Source organism: Pinus tabuliformis, chromosome 6, assembly GCF_031772625.1.
Source record: "Pinus tabuliformis cultivar Carrire ecotype Pingquan chromosome 6, CPIR1, whole genome shotgun sequence".
Classification (NCBI taxonomy): Eukaryota; Viridiplantae; Streptophyta; class Pinopsida; order Pinales; family Pinaceae; genus Pinus; species Pinus tabuliformis.
The window spans coordinates 1,817,646,237-1,817,665,254 of NC_142292.1; the positions used below are offsets into that span (position 1 = coordinate 1,817,646,237).

Consider the following 19,018-nt stretch of genomic DNA (forward strand, 5'->3'; position numbering starts at 1 on the left):
AAGTCTTAGAGGAGGAAAACGATCTGCAGCTGAGTGCACAAAGGCCTAGAATAGTGTCCACAACTAAGTGTGCGAACCCTTGCATTTGAGTGCGCAGGGAAGTTTTGAGTCTGTAAGCTTAACTAAATAATCAATAAAGAATATTTTTGTAGAAATTCTTGTGTTTTATCTATTATCTTATGTTATTTATGAATGTGTTTTATGCTGTGATGAATAATGGTTTTATGAAATAATTATGTATCGATGCACGACTTTACTTGTTCCACATTTTTATCTAAACGTAATTAATATTAAGTGATTACGTGAAGATTATAATGCATTCTATTAAAGTTATCACATGCTTAAGTAGATATGAGCAAATAATGATCTAAGGGTAATCTAAAGCATGTGTAAGTAGCTAATTGACTTGTCTAGGGTTTGCAAAAGCCAATCATAGACCTTCGTGGAGGTCTAGAGGCCGATTGGAGGAAGTTACAACAATAGGCTGTGGAAGCATAGAGGTCTGCGCGAAGGCAGATCTAGGTTACCAAAAAGACATCACACTAATCTCTGGATGCGGAAACATGGTTCTAGCATCCCTCCATACTGCTTCGAGTGAGACTTCAGTCTGCGCACCGTGGATTGATGCCGAAAGGGCCAATAGTGTAAGGATTTGTTTGATGCAACTAACTTTGAACCTGGGTCAGGACCCCTTAAGCCAACAAATGGTTCCATTGCCAGGATTGAGATCTGCATAAAGAGATGTGTGATGTCGCATCACTGGAATCTGACCAAGAAGGAAATTGAGAAGTGGTTGGATAGAAAGATCCATGAATTCGTAGTGCAAGAAAACATAAATCCACACTTAACAAAATAATAGTGGTTGGACATGTATATATACAGAGAAATATGCGAGATCTTCTTTTTCACCTTCCTGATTGAACTATATGAATGGATTGCTAAATTGGCAGATGACCAAGGAAGGTGGAGGCTTGACGGTCTGATAGTGTGGACATTGGAGCTCGTGCGGAGGTTGGAAGCTTCTAAAGATAAGATCGCGTGTGCAGTCGACCACTGGCTTGATCATGTCATTGGAGGATTTGTTACAAAGTTCGTGGTTAATACCTCAGTCAGTTATAGTGAAGTAGAGCGACGCTTCTTCAAGGGGCTGCGAGGTAAGTACTTGAGATCTTTGAATAATTGGACTAAGATGATCTTGTCTGAAAAGCGGCTTATGCCATTACCTTGATGTTTGGATCTATGCAAAGTGGACAAAGCTTTAGAAATCAAGAAAGAACAAGTCCTGAATATAGTACGTTGATTAGACCCCCTTCGAGTGGCGATGAGGGAGTAGTAGAAGCTTCACCGCAGAGCACTATCGAGTTGATAAGGCAATGTTTTCTATGGATACCTCATCCGCCCACATCAAATCCACCTTCACCTCCACAACATACACCTTCACCCACACCACCACCACCTCCGTCATTGGTCAACATGTCAAATAAGATGAAGTTTCCATTTTTCAAGGGCTTAGGAAGTGAGGCTCCGGATTAGTTTTGGTTTATTGCGAAGGTTGTATGGACAACACAACAAATTACTGATGATAATATAAATAAGCGGAAGTTGGTTACCACTCTGGAGGATCGCGTGATGACATAGTACATTAAGTATTGCACCGATAACCTGCTGACATCATTAGCAGACACTCAGACCACTCTAAACAAAGAATTCGATAAGCCTAAGTCTGAATCGAGATTAGTAATTGGATTCAAGGAAATCATGATGAGGCCTGGCGAAATGCCCTGGGAATTAGATCAAAGATTGAAGTGCCAGATCCGCGAAGCTAATATGAATCTCATGGATAGTCAGCACCGCGAATGGTTTGTAGCCTCGCTCCTGCCCCACCTAAGGGTTTCTTTATCACAACAAAAGATAGGAACTCAGGTGGAAGCCCTAGAAATTGTGATGAGATTGCATGAAATGCCTATTTAGGATGCTTCTTTAGGAGTTCAACAAATTCACGTGGAGTTGCAGAACCTTTGCTTGGAGTTGCAGAGCTTGAAAATTGAAAAAGCGGCTCAGATGGAGGTGCACAAAGAATTTTGGTGTCTTAAGTGTAAAAACCAGGGGCTTGATAAATATCACTTCCTTGTCTTCGTGAATTACATTATAGGAGGAGGGGCTATGCCCATAAGGTTGGAAGCTCCAGCAAGACCAAGTGAGGGCCCGCACTATGGTGTGCTATTGTTTAAGTAGCCAAAAAACATGTAACAGACAATTCCCATTTGCTGTAAACATTTGTACAGACACCACAACAATTGTTCTACAGTTTCTGCAAGCCGGTGGGCCATGATGAGCGCCACTGTTGAAGCTATGAATTAATGATGGAAATAATTCCTACATATCGAATGCAAGTAGAAAAATCAACCTCCGGAGTAGGACGCTGGGTGAAGGCGCAGAGGATATCAAGGCCGCGAATGGGGTGAAGGAGAAGGAGGACCTGGTAGGGGTTGGGGCAAGTTCATTTGTTATGATTTCAGAATGCCAGGACACTACACACAGGAGTGTACGAATTAGACACACTCATCAGGTCAATATTGTACTTAGTTTGACCACACAATTACAAAATGTCCTGTGTTGATGACTAAGATGCAGGAGAAGAAGGTGCAGCCTCAGCATCCTACCCAGAACTTACAGATGATGAGGGCTAAGCCCCGCGAAGAGGACCCAAATGTGAATATTGTACTGCCAAGTGGGATCACGATTGGTGATGACAAAGGAAGGAAACCTAAAGAAGGTGGATGGGTCCACAAGGCTCCAGAAAAATGGGTTGGGTTTGATTTGCAGCGTGCGAAGGAAACATTCATGGAAGTGAAGAAAAGATTTCCTGGGGCCTCTACCTGAGGAAGTTAGAACAAACTTCTAGATACCTGCGCGCCTACAGAAGTTGAACCCTCTGTGCTTACCACATTCTTGGAAACTTGTATGAAGTTACTACGTGATAGAAAGGTTGTAAAAGGGCTGCAGGAGTTGATAAACAAATCTTCCAGTAAGGATATTCCCCTGATGGATCGCGAGTAGTCAGAAAGATTGGTAAGCATAAGGAAAGAACAAGGCGCGAGATGAGGCTTACCATGCAAATAGGAGACTATAAGATGGGCTAGGTTATTCTGGATTTGGGGTCTAACTTAAACGTATTGCCTAAACAGACCTAGGAGAGAATGGGGAGACCTACATTGTAGTGGTCTCTAATTCAACTGAGGATCTTGAACCAACAAAAGATTATCCCTATGGGACAATTGCAGGGAGTTACGTGGATATAGAAGGTGCAAGCGCGCTAACTGATTTCGAGGTAATATATATTTTTGATGATAGAAATCCATAGCCTACACTCCTGGGAACTAATTGGGCTATTGACATGAATGGGGTCATCAATCTAAATAAGCTGACAATGTCGTTTGAAAGAAAATCACTCCGTGTTGTATTACCATTGGACCTTGCGGAAGGACCACACTATACTGCACCAGTCTGCGACTATGAGGAGAGTGATGATGATTTGGATCAGATCTATAAAATAACAGCATGAGACTAAGACTGGGTTAATTTGAAAGCTAATGGATGAATTGCATGGGACCACAAAAGTTCTTGTACCTCGGATTCAGAAGAAGAGTTTCATCATTGGAAAAACAGGCTACTTGAAGTCTCCACACTCCGCTGCAACATGATGACCAAATCGTTGCGTTGTGTGTCATTGGCGGTAATAAAGTTTCCTTATTGTGATGGTTTAACTAACATGGATACATTTTTGGATGCTTTTGAAAGAGAATTTCCAGAGGATTACCACTTTCAGGCATTGGATTAGGCACTGCACGCTATGCCCACTCAGTGGTGGGGTACGCAGAAAGACAATTTTGATGAATGGCGTGATTACAGAATGATGATGAAAACGTGATTCATTCATCCTAAAGTATGGGTAATTAAGAAGTATGATGGAAGGAATGATCCACATAGCCATTTGGCCAAATGGAGTAAGGTATATGGAACGGAGCCACATCTAGAATGGGTGCATTTATTCTGTCATAGTCTGGACATAATCCCTATGAATTGGTATATGGAAATAGAGCTCTGCCACAAAACTGAAGAGTGAGATGTCTTAAGAGAAGGATTCGTGAGGACATTCAGCTTTTAAGACATGTTCGAAAGCATTGACGAGGTGCTGTAGGAGGTTAAGGCATCGATCTTCTGAATCCTGCAGGATCCGTTGGAATTGATTCAACCACATTAGAGCACCTAGTTGTGCCATGCACTGGAATGCTATAATATGACCGCTGAAGCAAAGGATGAGGACCCAAGGAATATTAATGTCCCAGAAACAGAAGGCCGCCGTGAGGTAGAGGGACCGCAGATAGAGATTCCAGAAATCACCGCGCCATTAAAAACTCGACAAGTAAACATTGGCACAAAGGCAGAGCCGAAGTTTGCAAAGATTGGGGATCACTGGGATGATGCTACATTAGATAAAGTTGTTGAGTGTCTCTGCGAATATCAAGATTTATTCCCTGCAAAATTTTTGGACTTGAAAGGCATCATAGGCAAATTAGGAGTGATGAAAATAACTCTGAAACAGGATGCGAAGCTCGTTAAGTAGTGGCCATATCACCTTAATCCCAAATACAAGGAAAAGGTCTCCTTGGAGTTAGAAAAAATGCTTGAAGCAAGTATTATCTAACCAGTGGAGGAATATGATTGGGTGAGCCCAATGGTAGTTAAGGAAAAGAAGCAGAAGGACGTAATAAGAATTTGGGTAGATCTAAGGAAGCTTAATGATGCCTACATCCATGATCCTTTGCCGACATCGTTTACTGACGAGGTCTTAGACAATGTTGGATGGCAGGATGCCTATTCGTTTACTGATGGGTTCTCTGGATACCATCAGATCAAGATCACACCAGAAGATAGGAGTAAAACAACCTTTGCGACGGAATGGGGTTGTTTTCAGTATACGGTGATGCCCTTCTGACTCAAAAATGCGCTGGCGATATCCTCGCGCGTAGTTATCGTGGCATTCAAAGAATTTTTTCACAAATTTTTGGAGGTCTATGTCGATGACTGGACAGTGTTTCGGCTACTCAAGCGCCATGTAAATAGTCTACCCTTAATGTTGGATACTTACCGAAGGTATCATATTGCGTTCAACCTAAAGAAGTGCTTATTTTGTGTCCCCTTTGGGATTTTGCTGGGTCATGTGGTATGCAGGCAAGGACTCATGGTGGACCCTACCAAGATTGCGCTAATAATCAATTTGGAAGCTCTAAGGAGTGTTAAATAGTTGCGCAGCATGTTGGGCCATACCGGGTATTACTGCACCCATGGAAAAGTTTCTAAAGAAGGATGCTATATTCTGTTGGAATGAAGAATGTTAGCTTAGTCTAGATGTCTTGATGGAAAAATGGTTACTGCGTCGATCTTGGTCTTCGCGAACTGGAAGAGAGAATTCCATGTGCACGTTGATGCCTCGTGTATTGTGTTGGGAGCAGTACTGACACAGGCAGGTGAAGGAGAAGTGGATCATCCTATAGAATTTGCGATCAGGAAGTTGTCAAAGGCCGAGAAGAACTATTCGACGACAGAGCGCGAAGGATTGGCGATGGTTTACGCCCTCCAAAAATTTAGGCACTATCTATTGGGCTGAAATTTCAAGATGTACACAGACCAATCCACCTTGATGTACCTAGTCAATAAGCATGTGTTGGGGGGAAAATATGCAGATGGTTCAGGAAGGTTGAATGGAGGACCCTGACTATCTGTCGCTTATTGAGACAGGAGAGGAGCCTACTAATTTGGAGGAAGGGTTTCCCGATGCGCATCTCTTCGTGGTGCACGTAGAGGATAACCACTTTGTGGATATTATCCACTTCTTGACTACAGGGATGGCTCCAAAAGGATACACTAGCCAACAAGAAAACGAGATGGTAGTGCGCGACATATTTCTCTATAATTGGCAGACATTTGTATAAAATGGGATCGCAAGAGATACTTCGACGATATGTGCCCGATTGTGAACAAAATAGTATCCTCGTTAAAGCTCATTGAGGAGTTGCAGGAGGACATTATGGATGGAAAGCAACAATGTATAAGGTCTTTCACGCAGGGTTGTGGTGGCCGGCATTGCATAAAGATTCTAAACCATATTGTATGGCATGCGATGCATGTCAGAGGATGGGCAGGCCTTCACAGAGGGATGAGCTACTGCTGAATCTGCAGGTGTCATTGCATCCATTTGAGAAATGGGAAATTTATTTTGTAGAACCGATTCAACCCCCTGGTAAGAAAACAGGTGTGTGCTACATCATCACCGCAACAAAATATTTGACAAGATATGCGGAGCACAACCTGTGAAGGACTGTACATGGGCAACAGCAGCGAATTTTTTGTTTGAATATGTGTTGACTAGGTTTGGTTGCCTGAATGTATTAATGAGTGATCACGGTACACATTTTCTCATTGAAACAATCAGCGCACTGACAGAAGAGTTATAGGTTTATCATCAGAAGAGTACGCGCTGATGAAGATTTACAATGCGGAGTGGAATGATTGGGATGTGCACGTACCAACGGTGTTATGGGCATACATAACTACTTTCAAAAAGCTAATAGGCCTGACGCATTTTCGATTGGTTTATGCTGTAGAGGCTATAATGCTGATGGAATACATCGTGCCAAGTCTACACATAGTGGCTTTCACAGAAATGGCAGACTGCAGAGCCTTAGAAGAACGCATCGCACATTTAATGGAGCTCGAATAAGATAGGTTTATGGCTGGATTCCGTCAACAAGCTTAGAAGGAACGCAAAATAGCTTGGCATGATCAACACATCAAATTCCACACCGTCAAGGTAAATGAATTGGTTTTATTATATTGTAGCAAGTTCGTTGAGTTTCCAGGAAAGTTTTAGATGCACTGGCTGGGCCCATATGTCGTTAAAGAAATTACAGATGGTGATGCAGTTCAGCTTGAAAAATTGAATGGAGAACCATTTACACGAAGGGTAAATGGAAGCTGGTTGAAGCCATACACAGGGGATATGGCCCAATGACTACATGATGACAGGACAGTCTTAGCACTCCAAGCAACTGAAAGGGAGCATGGGACTATAATCTACACTGCCCGGTTGGTGGAACTACATGACAGAAGGGATATGTGAAGGAGGGTGATGTCACAGTATCAAAAGATACGTGAAGGGAGCTGTGTTATGATGGGACATACCACACAACATAGCCAAGAAATGACCGTTACAGTCACTTTTCATGATTTGATAGCCAAGAGATGGTTAAGAGGAGCGGGGGGCTGACATTTAAGGCATTTAAGGCTGGAATATTTGGATATCTTTTGCCAAATCAACATTTATGGACTGATTTTTGGGGGAACGGTCGAATTTGAATTCGAATTCACCTATAAATTACGTGTGGCCATCCACTGGAGAACACTTTGCATCCTTAGAATTTTTGAGTTTTGTCGTGTGTTGTTTATGAAACCTTAGGTTTTCACGGATTTAGTCACGAGCTGTGTGTTTGACAGGTTACCTAAGGATACCCAACAGTTCATTCTTAGAACCATGTATGGACCAAGTGAGACTGCAAGCACCGGAGGAATTGTTGCCTCCAAGGGAGCGGCTCCAGAAGTTGTAAGCATGGAGGCTTCGGCTCCTGTGCCTATGGCGCCGAGGTCACCTAGGGTGAAGCCCACTCCAGTGTGTGAGAATCCCAAGCCCAAGAAAGACAAGTAGAAGAGGTCAATGCCAATGCGCGATTCACCGAGGAAGCATTCTTCTACTCAGACTCAAAAGAAAGATAAACAACTGACGAAGGATAAGGGGAAAGTTGTCGATTTGGAAGCTGAAGAGGGCACGCAGGATATAGAGGCCGAGGGCGTGGAGCCCATCTCCAAACTACCAAATTCTATCCCTTCATGCAAGGGAAAGGTTAAGGCCACTACGGACCCAGATGTAGGAAAATTCCTCCTAAATACACCATTGTTACTGGAAGGCATCACCTTTCAAGGCCCATGTATGGCGTGGATTCCCCACTTGAAAATGGAAGATTGGGATTTAGGGGACCATGAAAGGTTCCCACACCTCGCGACTGAGAACTACATGAAGCAGGGGTACTATAAAGAATCCGGTGTCACCACGTTGGAGCTAGTCGAGTGGATAAGCGGAGTGAATCAGTCGGGGATGTAGAACCTACTGTGGGTGCCTCACTACCACCTCTCCAACATCAATATCATTGTCATCAAGCAGTTGTTCACCTTGGTACATGATGGATGTTTTTGGCTAAACGTGCTGATCCCAATCACAGACATGCTGATCCATCGGATCACGCTCTTGCCACATCCACGCTTGAATCCGGCCAATGTGTTTGGTGGAAAAACCATTGTGTGTGACCTAAAAGAAAAGATGAAGGAGAAGTTCAAGCTGGTTAAGAAGCTGTGTGGGTACTCTATCATGTCTATCCCTGACCTTGTGGTGCAAATTTCTACACAGATCCTAGCTAGCAAGGTCATGAGGAAATGTCATGCGGATGAGGTTATGGCCCCAGTTATCTCCCTAGTTGCACAGTGCGCAGAAGGTGTGTAGTTTAACTGGTCGCGCTACCTCTACAATGAGTTCCTTACGAATTATTGCGAGGCTCAAGACAAGAGAAAAACCTTCCACTACGCGTGGTTGTTGTTCTCCCTAGTGCTAGTAGCTTGGGAGCTGCTGGAGGACAACCAATTTCTTCCCTTGGAGAAAGGATTTCTAGAGGCTGCACACTTTACCTCCCTTTGGGACATAAAGGACATCATGCAGGTCACAGAGACCAATGTTTTGGTCGTTTATGGAGGTGAGCATTTGCATGGCCCTCAACCAGAAGACGCGGTTGTCCCAAACGATGTTTGGGCAACTATAAAAATACGCGGAGTTTAAGGCAGACTTCCACTGCGTATATATCATGGCACGAAAGGATCCGCAACAGAAATGGTTCAACCTACCTTATCTTGCCACAGATGAAGCCATTCGGGAGGTTATCAAGCGCTGGATGGTAGATTGGCATTCTCCATCCGATCTAGCAAAGGCACGGGGAGTTCTGTGGAGAAGAAAAAGAAGGAAGCAACAAAGTAGGCAGTCCAACAGTTAACCGAAAAGCGAAGGAAGGAGGCCAAGGAGAAGGTCCGGGTGGAAAAAGAGTGTGCTGCAATGAAGCAAGCTGAACAAGAATAGCATGGCTCTAAGTAGAGTGGTAAATCCATTTCACGCTAGCTCGAGGAAGAGGAGTAGTCAGAGAAGAGAGGTGGTGGAGATGAAGGATAGAGCACCCCCTTCTGGGTGAAAAGGTACAGGGAACAACAGAAGGAGGGACCCCAGAATAAGTCAAAATTGATGAAGCCACCACTGGATCCCATCACGCTCACAGAAGGCGATCTCGACGAGATTAGAGACAAAGTGTGAAATACCATAGTGGAACTTGATGAGCCTCATCATTGGGTAATTATATGGGCCTTAACTGGCCTTAATTCACCTCCTATCTTTGTCAAACCGACTATTCTCACAACTTGTTACATACTTTTGATTAAATTTTGTTCATGAGATGAGTTAGAGTTGGATATTTTTATTTGTGGTCTAACGTGCATGTAATGTAGGAATAAAGGATAAAAGCAAGGAAAAATACAAGAATATAGGAATAAAGGGTAAAATCAAGGAACTGTGGCAAAGAACTTGGTAAAAACCTGAATGGGACAAGGGAGAGTAATTATAGGAAGTAAATCCTCCTCATTTACTACCCCTCCATTTGAATATTCCTCCATCAGCTCATAGTGAAAACAACCATCACTTTGAAGACTAGAAGACAACCGAGCAAATTAAAGTGACAGAAACCAGTTTATCTTGAGTGTGGAGCCTAGCCTCCCTAATTAGAAGGAAGTCATTGGAGACTTTAGATGTATAAATAGAAAGGCTTAGGACCTCAGTAGGATTTAGATTTTTATTGTAAAACTCTGCTTTATCTCTGAGCTGCAAGACTTGTGACAGTTTGTTATGTAATCCATGGTTTTGATAATGAGAATGAGTTTCATTTTGAGCCAGCTCTGAGTTAACTCAGAGGGCTGAAGCTCTTGGGTTAGGGCCCAACCCGAGCAGCCAAAGCTCCTCTTTACTGTACATGTATGCTAGCATGGGTTTCTGTTTCTTTTCATTTGCTTAAGTAGCTGCACTTTCATTACAACAGTATAATGTAGAGTTATGTTTTAACTGTTCATTTGCTTAAGTAGCTGCATTCTGCTTACAGTAGTGTAGAGTAGATTGATTGTGCTTTCATTTACTTCCATTTGTGCCTTATTTCAGTTCACAGGTTAGCTAGGAGGAAAATATCACCACAAGGTTGTCGACAGGTGTCTCGTCCTCATCTCCTCCCTCTGGGACCATGAATTGAGGTAGAGACCCTTCAGCAACCTGAAAACACAGCTTTTTGGTTCTCACATGAGCTATGGAGTTTGTAGTTTGATGCAGTTACTTGTCCACCCTCATTGGTTTTTTTGTCGTTTTTCATTTGAAACCGCCTTCAACACGTTCTTCATGCATCATTTCATTACTGTCTAATCCACAACAAACCTTCCCAATCACCATCCGATTCATTTGTTTATCCAACTACCACCTCGCGTGAAGTCTTTCACTTACTTTATGCACTTTAAGTCCCCACCGTTGATCTGCCTCGCCTAATCTGACGGCTGTCGTGTCACCTCAATAGTTTATGCCCTTCTATAATCTCCACCGTCGATCTGCCTTGCCTGATCTGACGGCTATTGCGTCACCTGATTGCCAACTATCTTGGCCAATCTCCACCCTTGATTTGTCTAGCCTAATCCAACAGCTATCACATAATCTTGTGCGGATTCTTGCACGACCGTTATCCGCCTGAGAGCACGTGTGAAAAGTAGTTTTCTTGTGCTACGTGTCATGCAGTTAGGCTAATCGTGTGAAATTTCAAAATACAGCTTACAACCTTGAGGTCGCGCGAGAAACTACTTACTGCCTTCAAAACCTGCTCCATCATTTCTGCACATTTCTTTTTCCCGCGATACGATCTCAGTCATCCATCCTCTGATCAACCCTGTATGTCCATCTCTTGACTTAATATCTATGATAGGATCTCCATTGTTCATCCTATTCGTTCGTCTAGTTCGTCCATCTATCCACTTAACCTCTACGATAAGAGCTCAGACGTTCATACTGTGTGTTCACCTTGTTCATCCATCTAGTCACTTAAGCCTTCATGATAAGATCTCTGCCATTAATCTTCTGTTCATTGGCTTATCACACGGTTCTTATGCACTACTGCTTCCTTACGTCCTCCTTTCACTGGTTTTGACCTCCGATTGCTCTTCTGCTTGAAAACCGATTTAGCTTAAGTTTCTTTGCTTACACCTTAGTATAGTTTGCTGCTCTTTACCTCTACAACTTAGATAGCAGCATTAGGTTTGTGATTGATTTATAAATTTTTGCTTACCATAGCTGTTTAATTGGTTAATTAAGGTTATGGTGTGGTTTAGCATTACATGTTCTTTCTTCATTACTGCAGTAGAGTAGCTCTCGCTTAGAATAGATCTGCTCTTCTTCCATCAAAGAATTAAGCTTCTTTTGACCCTATAGAAGTCTGGCTTGGAACCCATGGGGTCTCTTGCCAGATGAGAAGTGACAACAGGGAGTACCTTCACTTTTACTTGTGCATATAGCATTGTCACCTCCAAGTTTGTACAAACCTCGGGTTGATAAGTAAAGTTGGTAGAGCTGGAAGTTGCAGCATTCTTGTTGCAATACCTAGGCCATGAGATCTATTGCAGCAGCTCGAATAGAAGCACCTGTAGTCACTTGATACTCTTCAGAAGGATCTGCGTGAGTTGCAGATCCAGACCAGCAGGATCCAGGTGGGCACCGGTCAGGTGAGCGCCGCACAAACAAGCTTGGCACCAGGGACCAATCAGGTCATAAAGATGGTCAAATCAGTGGATCTCCGAGCAGTCGCGATACCAGAAGGATATTTGAGCGCGGAAGCGACCGATGGCAAGGTCATCATGAGTAGTCTAAAGAGAATCAGCTTCAACCTCATAGCACACCCCAACGAGTATCATCACACGCTGTAGGCAGGTGTGACAACAGAGTTACAAGCGCGAGAGCAACGCTCGCTCAGTCTCATAAGTGAATATCAGGTGAACAATGACTAGATTTTTGCTAATAAGATAGAGGCATTGAAGGCAAAGGAAACTATCTAGGCACAGAGCACCTAGTTGGCAACAGCGGTGGCAGAATCTTGCAGGACAGTGCTGGAGTTGCACATACCTAAGGAGGTGCTGTTGGAGGCCAAGATCAGGAAGATTTCGACGGTTGTCCGCGATGCCAAGACAGAAGTGGTCCGAGTTCAATTTGATCTTAGCCTAAAAATCACAGAACTAGAGCTCAAGTCACAACCTTCAACCCCATGGTGGTGGATTGCACAGTGCTGTTTGAGAAGGCCATGGAAGTAGTGACAACCCTATAGGAAGATCCCAGTCTTAAAAGGTTAAAGACAGAGACTCGCGAGCTTCAATAGTAGTACGATGAAGTGTGGGTGACAGCGTGCACAATGGCTACATTGCAGCGCCTTGCCAAGTTGTAGGAGGGAAAGCAACTGCTTGGACAAGTGGAAGCCACATAGAAAACAAAGGCAGTCCTTAAGTCGTGGTTGGACCCTTGGTTGGAAGAACCCTACCAAGTCTCTGCCAACATACAAGAAAGGTTGGCGAACCCACATCTTACATAGTAGAAGATCAATCGGGACAACGAAGGACCAGCCACAGAGTAGCTGGTCGAAGAGGTGAAGCAGGCACCCACGCAAAGTGCGACTGAAGTAGCAGTGGTTCAAGTGGAGCTGGGGTATATTTGCAGCAAGACCTCCGTGCCAGCTGAGTGACTCAAGGACGAGTCACGAACTTCGTGTTGGGGGCTTGTTGGGATGGGGTCCACTAGGTCACTTTTGGGGCAAAATCCCAAGTTTTGGAGAAAAATCCCATGTTTTGATGTAAAAAGATGAAAAGTCTCCGCAAGTTGTGGTCGTAGAGCACGTAGTTAGTTAAAGAATCAAAAAGGGTTTTACCCTTCCTTTATGTAACTTGAGTCGGCTTTGAAGATCTACCCATGGTCCACGGGCCATGGGATTGTATAAATAAGTGTGTCTTAGGAATGTCTCAGTAATGAAGTAAGAAGTGTATGGGTACGAGCAAAGAAGTCTAGCGCAGAAGTAGAATTCTTAGAGGAGGAAAAGGCTCTGCAAATGAGTTTGTAGAGGCCTCGAGTAGTTTCCGTAGCTGAGTGCGCGGACCCCTGCAGCTGAGTGCGCAAGAAATGTTTGAGTCTGTAAGCTTAACTGAATAATCAATAAAGAAGATTGTTGCAGAAATTCTTGTGTTTTATCGATTATCTTCTATTATGTATGAATGTGCTTTATGCTATGATGAATAACGGTTTTATGAAATAATGATGTATCGATCCGCGACTTTACATGTTCCACATTGTTATCTGAATGCAATTCATATTAAGTGATTACACGAAGATTATAACGCATTCTATCAAAGTTATCACACACTTAAGTAGATCTGAGAAAATAATGATCTAAGGGTAATCTAAAGCGCCTGTAAGTAGCTAATTGACCTGTCCAGGGTGTAAAACAATAAATCATAGACCTTCGTGGATGTCTAGAGGCCGATTGGAGGAAGTTATAGCAATAGGTTTCAGGAGCATAGAGGTTTGCATGAAGGCAGATCTAGGTCACCAAAAATACATCACATTTATCTTTGGGTGTGAAAACATGGTTCTAGCATCCCCCCATATTGTTTCGGGTGAGACTTCAGTACGCACAGTAAAGATTGAGGCCAAAAGGGCCAGTAGTGCAGGGATTTTTTTGGCGCAACTGACTCTGAACCTGGGTCAGGACCTCCTATGCCAACACCTCACTTGTTTCAAAACTTATTAAGGAAAATTGAGCAACATATCTGATATGCATACAAGCTGGTTCCAATCTAAAAATACAAGAATTTTCTTACCTGTCCTAGGCCTGAAACCTCTGCTTGATAGTTGACCTGCTTCCTCCTCTATGCACTAGAGGCTCTGATTTTCTAGCACAAAACCTTAGGAAATAATCTCCTATTTCCTAGCACTGGTTGAGCTCCTATTAAATAGGGATTTCCTCTATTTCTATGTGCACTCCAAAGAGAAAATTGCCTTCCTCAATAATTCACACAAGGAACACTTGGCTCATTCCTCCACAAGCTCTCTTTCTCACAAACGAATGCTCAAGAATTGATGATTAATTTTGTGCCTTAATTCTCCTAATAAGATTTTCAATTAGGCTATTGTTAGTGATTTTTCTAAATTAGGAGTTGAACTGGAACTTTTCTAGTTAACAAAAGTCAACACACTTTAACTGGATCCTCCTAAAATTTAGGAGGCTAACTCCACTTGTTCACTCAGTTCCCAATTTAACTCATACTAGAGGACATATAACTCATCCTCCACAAACTTGCACTAGTCAAACTGCTTCTTGAACTTGTCCTGATCACTGGAACTCATACATGACTAAGAATATCTCCAAATCAATTCTTTGAATCAAGGCACAGATCAAGGAATCCATTCCTTTGATACTTTTCAACATTCACAGTACCATAAAATTTGTGGAATCCATGTTAGTATCTTCTTTCCAAAAGGCCACATTGCAAAAGAAAAACATGTAGATTTGGCTCTTCCTACTCAGATGTCTTGGTGACTACAACATGCATCAATGCATAAGCAACTTCAGCAAGTGGATTTGCAACAAAAAAAAAGATAAATCACATGGAAAACTTCTTGTTTAATGGAATTTGTGTCATGGCAATAATAATCAAGGAAGTAAACAATAAGAACATGGTTTTGAATTTTGAAAAACATATAAATCTCAGAATGCTTTCTTTTTGTCGATTGAAAAACATATAAAGCTCAAATTTCTTTCTTTTTGTCCAATCAAATTGTTCACTATTTCCCCCATCCAAAATAGTTGTAAGCCAAACTTTTTCTACTTATAGTGATTTGGATTTTTTGTCTACTTAGATATCTAAATGCTAAAAGCTATCTTTTTTTTCCATCTTCAAAACCTCTAGGACATCATTCCAGATTCCAACCCTAGCAATTTAGATGTAATACAATAATCTATTCATGGGAGTATTATTGGATATTTATCATGTGTTGTTCTTTAATCCCTTTGGAGAAAGCCTGAAAGTCAGCTTTTGAGGCTCAATTTCATTGGAGCCTCCAAGAACAATTTGTCAGGGGAAAAATGTGGAGGGCCTAGTAGAAACCTATATTACATGGGAGTTCACTTGCCCCTCTCGTTCTTGTGATGGATGTGGTGTTGTAGGAGTGTGTGATTGACTTGGGCAGCTACACATCCAAGTGCTCCCAAGAATGTTCCTAGCACTCATGGGAACACTCCCCATATGGTTGAAAGAGGACTAATTATTTTCCTTTTTCTAAAAATATTGTGGACTATGTGAAGGCCCTAGTAGGCCCCAAACACTATGGAGGATGGTTTTGAGCTTATAAAAACTCCAATCCATCTTCTTTGCTTATTCCAATTGTCATCGACTCATTTCATTCATTGTGTATTAGGGTTTTGAGAATTTCTCATGGAAAGAAAAATCAAGAATAGACTTCAACTCTATTTAGTTTTTCAATTTCTAGTATCTATTTTATAAATTAGGAACATGTCCTATCTTGTAAACATTATTCTATACATTCTATAACTCTTTGGTGATGATGGCCTATTACATTTCATATTCTACACCTTCCAATCTGGTTCATAACTTTTGTAATTGCTAGATGGCTGATGTTATTTGGTTCAATTTCATTTCCTATTCTACTTCATACTATTTATTTTGACTTTGTAACTTCTAAATAGTTTACCACTGGTTACAAATTCTTGAGACTTATACTAAATCCTTGATGTTCTAATCTACTGTGAATCACATTTCTAAGCTCTTAATAATGTCGTATTGCCTATTATTAGCATTAAAGTCTACATTATCCACAACTAATTTGGAATTCTATACATTTTTTTTGAAGGTGTTGGCACTAATGCTAGGAACTCTATTTATCATAATATTCATTCCATTTGCACAACCATGGTGGATTATAAGGGGCTAACATGGTTTTCTTTTGTTTTTTTGGTAATTAGGGTGGGTGGGGTGGGAGGAATATCACCACCCTTGCTTTACCAATGAGTTAGGTCCTATTGTACAAGCCCATTTTAATTGAAAATATATGCATTATAATATATAAAATGTAAATATATGTGTATAGAATGTCCCTAGGAATTCTTCGCTCCCAAGGCTTTTTTGTAAAGATTTACTTTAAGAATCTTGCAAAGTTTTGAGGCCTTGCGGCTTTGCATGATTTGTAGATTTAAAAGTAAAGGATGCTAAAGTTAGTATAGAGTTCATTTTCAAGCAATTGGGTTTCTTTTTCAATTCATTGAGATTGATTACTATTGGTGGTTGTTGTTCATGTGTCTTGATAGCCTTGTCACCATTTGGTTCTATTCATATAGATTTCTTCTTGATTTTGAAAATCTGCACCCAAGGTAGAATAATTGAGATACATTGACCTTATTCTACGCTATGGTATTCCTTAATTTTGCATGCATACCTTTGAATCTTTTAATGAGTAACTCTCTTTTGTTGCTACCTCATGCTATTTTCTTAGTTTGAATTTTGTATTTTTGCTTAAATGAATTGTTCCCACAATTGTTGATTCTTGACCTCTTTGAGTGTTTTGAGTGCAAGAGTCTTGGAAGAACCTTTGATAGCACACTCTTGTGACAAACCTATTTGGGAGCACTCTTTAGGGTATGAAGGAGTGTTCCATGCCTCCATGCAAGGCACTCTCAGAAGTGCACTTCTCTAGTTCTTTTCTAATGAACATGGGGAACTTAAAGCACTTGCTAAGTGAGCCTAGAGCTTTCCTTGGGTGACTGAGAGTGCTCTCACCATTAAAAGAATGCTCATGAAGCATTCTTATGCTTAGTGAAATTAATTTTTTAAAAAAATCACATTTGTAGGGTTTTTTTCATGATAGGCCAGAGGGAGGGTCTTAATAGCCTTGCAAATTATTGCTATGGTTTATGGAGATCTTGAAGGGGATTTTAAAGGATACCATAATCATTATTGTTGAATATATGAGAGGCAAGGTCTATGTCTACTCTTGCTTGTATTTTTTTCCCTTTGTGTTGAATGCTCTATTTTCATACTCTTCTCATTCCTTTTCCTTTATTATGTTGCATGTTTGTATCAAGACACATGTTCGGTATATGTTTTATTCTTCCATATTTTAATGATGGTGTCTATTGGCAATACCAATGATGGGAATGGATTTGAGAATCTTCATGGTGAGGATGACCCATTCTGTGGAGAGGGAATTTTGGCTTTGTGATATATTTAATTCCATCATAGAGGTATTTTATCTGTTTTTTACCATGGAATGGAGGAAAATCCTCCTAGAAGATGTTAGATTTCATTGCCGACCAAATGGCTCTAAGTGCAATCAGATGAAAAGATCTATGTTTTGATAGATTTATCTTCAAACCATTTCTTTTTACAGTCTAACTAGGATGCCTCTTGCCAATATTCTTGACCTCAATCTAGTGGAAGAATAGATTTTGAGACCTCCTTAGTAAAGGATAGCTTCATGACTGAGATCAAGGATTGGAGAGAGCTGGGAAATCTACCTAGAACAAGGGGATAAAAACAATAATTTTTTCCACCAGTTTATGAATCATTGCAAGAACATTAACACTGTTTGGAAAATGCCAAAGGTAGATGGCATGCTTGTTTTCTTCCATGACAATGCTCAGGGAAATAATAATTTCACACATATTTATGAAGAATAGCAAAGGGTGACTATTGCAGAAGTGGTGCAAATGATAACACTTTTTGCCCAGTTTTGTCAATGTCCTTGGGCTTCTTTGATTAAGTGAGTCAAGACAAAGTCTCTGTTTGTCATGCTAGAAGTTGTTTGAATAACATTGATAAACATTTTTTGGTCTTCAAAGCAGGTTTGGGTATGGGAAAAAACAATTATGTTGAGCTGCCTGCATTGAAGTTCCTACTAAAATTGGTAGCAAACAAAGGGATCCCTAAGATGGAGGTCTATGAGGATTCTGAGATGATACAAAAATGTATAAAAGGAAGCTACAAGACAAGAACCTGAAACTACAACCAATTCTGGAATAGGTCAAGCTCATGGAACATAGTTTCTCTAGCATATCATTCCTTCACATTGATAGGGGAACTTAATATATATGTAGATGAGATTTCAAAGGGGGGTCTGTAGCTGGTAGTCAACATTGAATATATATTTGAGTATCAAAGAGACATATTACAGGTTGAATCTCAGCTGGTAATTGAGGTCTAATTTTATTTTCTAAAAGCATCTGTAGGAGACACAAATTTACCTCATAAGGAAGACTATGGGGACTATTGCATCAAATCAGTGGCAATTAGGGTTTATAGAGGACCTTTAGGATATGGTATTCAAGTTTTCGTGGACATTTTTTCTGAGGATTTAATGAAGGGTTTATCAAAGAAATGAAAGAACTATTTCAAATAATTATCTTAATTTATAACAAGAATTGAAGTATTTAGTTTCCATAGGAATTCTGCTATGGTGGGATTGGGTTCAGTAAAGCTATAGGGCTGGCCTCACTGTGTTTTAAGGACTCAAAAAATAGTTAGGAATATTTTGGGATCTACTTTGATATGACTTCTTGCATGCTTCAAAGTGAGTTTCTAAAATTATTATTGGCATCAGTGTTGGAGGCCTTAGAGCTACAAGACAGTGCCATGACTTTGAAGTTTTTTCGACCAGATATGTTGGTGGCATACTTTTGAGAGCTGGAGGGAAACTGCTTACTGTTGCTTTAGATTCCTTTGGGAAGATTACTAGTGT

At 41.2% G+C, this 19,018-nt stretch overlaps 1 pseudogene; it reads left to right on the forward strand.

The window, feature by feature from the left end:
• Nucleotides 1-8,338: 8,338 nt before the first annotated feature.
• The window catches only part of LOC149266284 (uncharacterized), a 71,428-nt pseudogene continuing 60,748 nt past the window's right edge, over nt 8,339-19,018 (forward strand).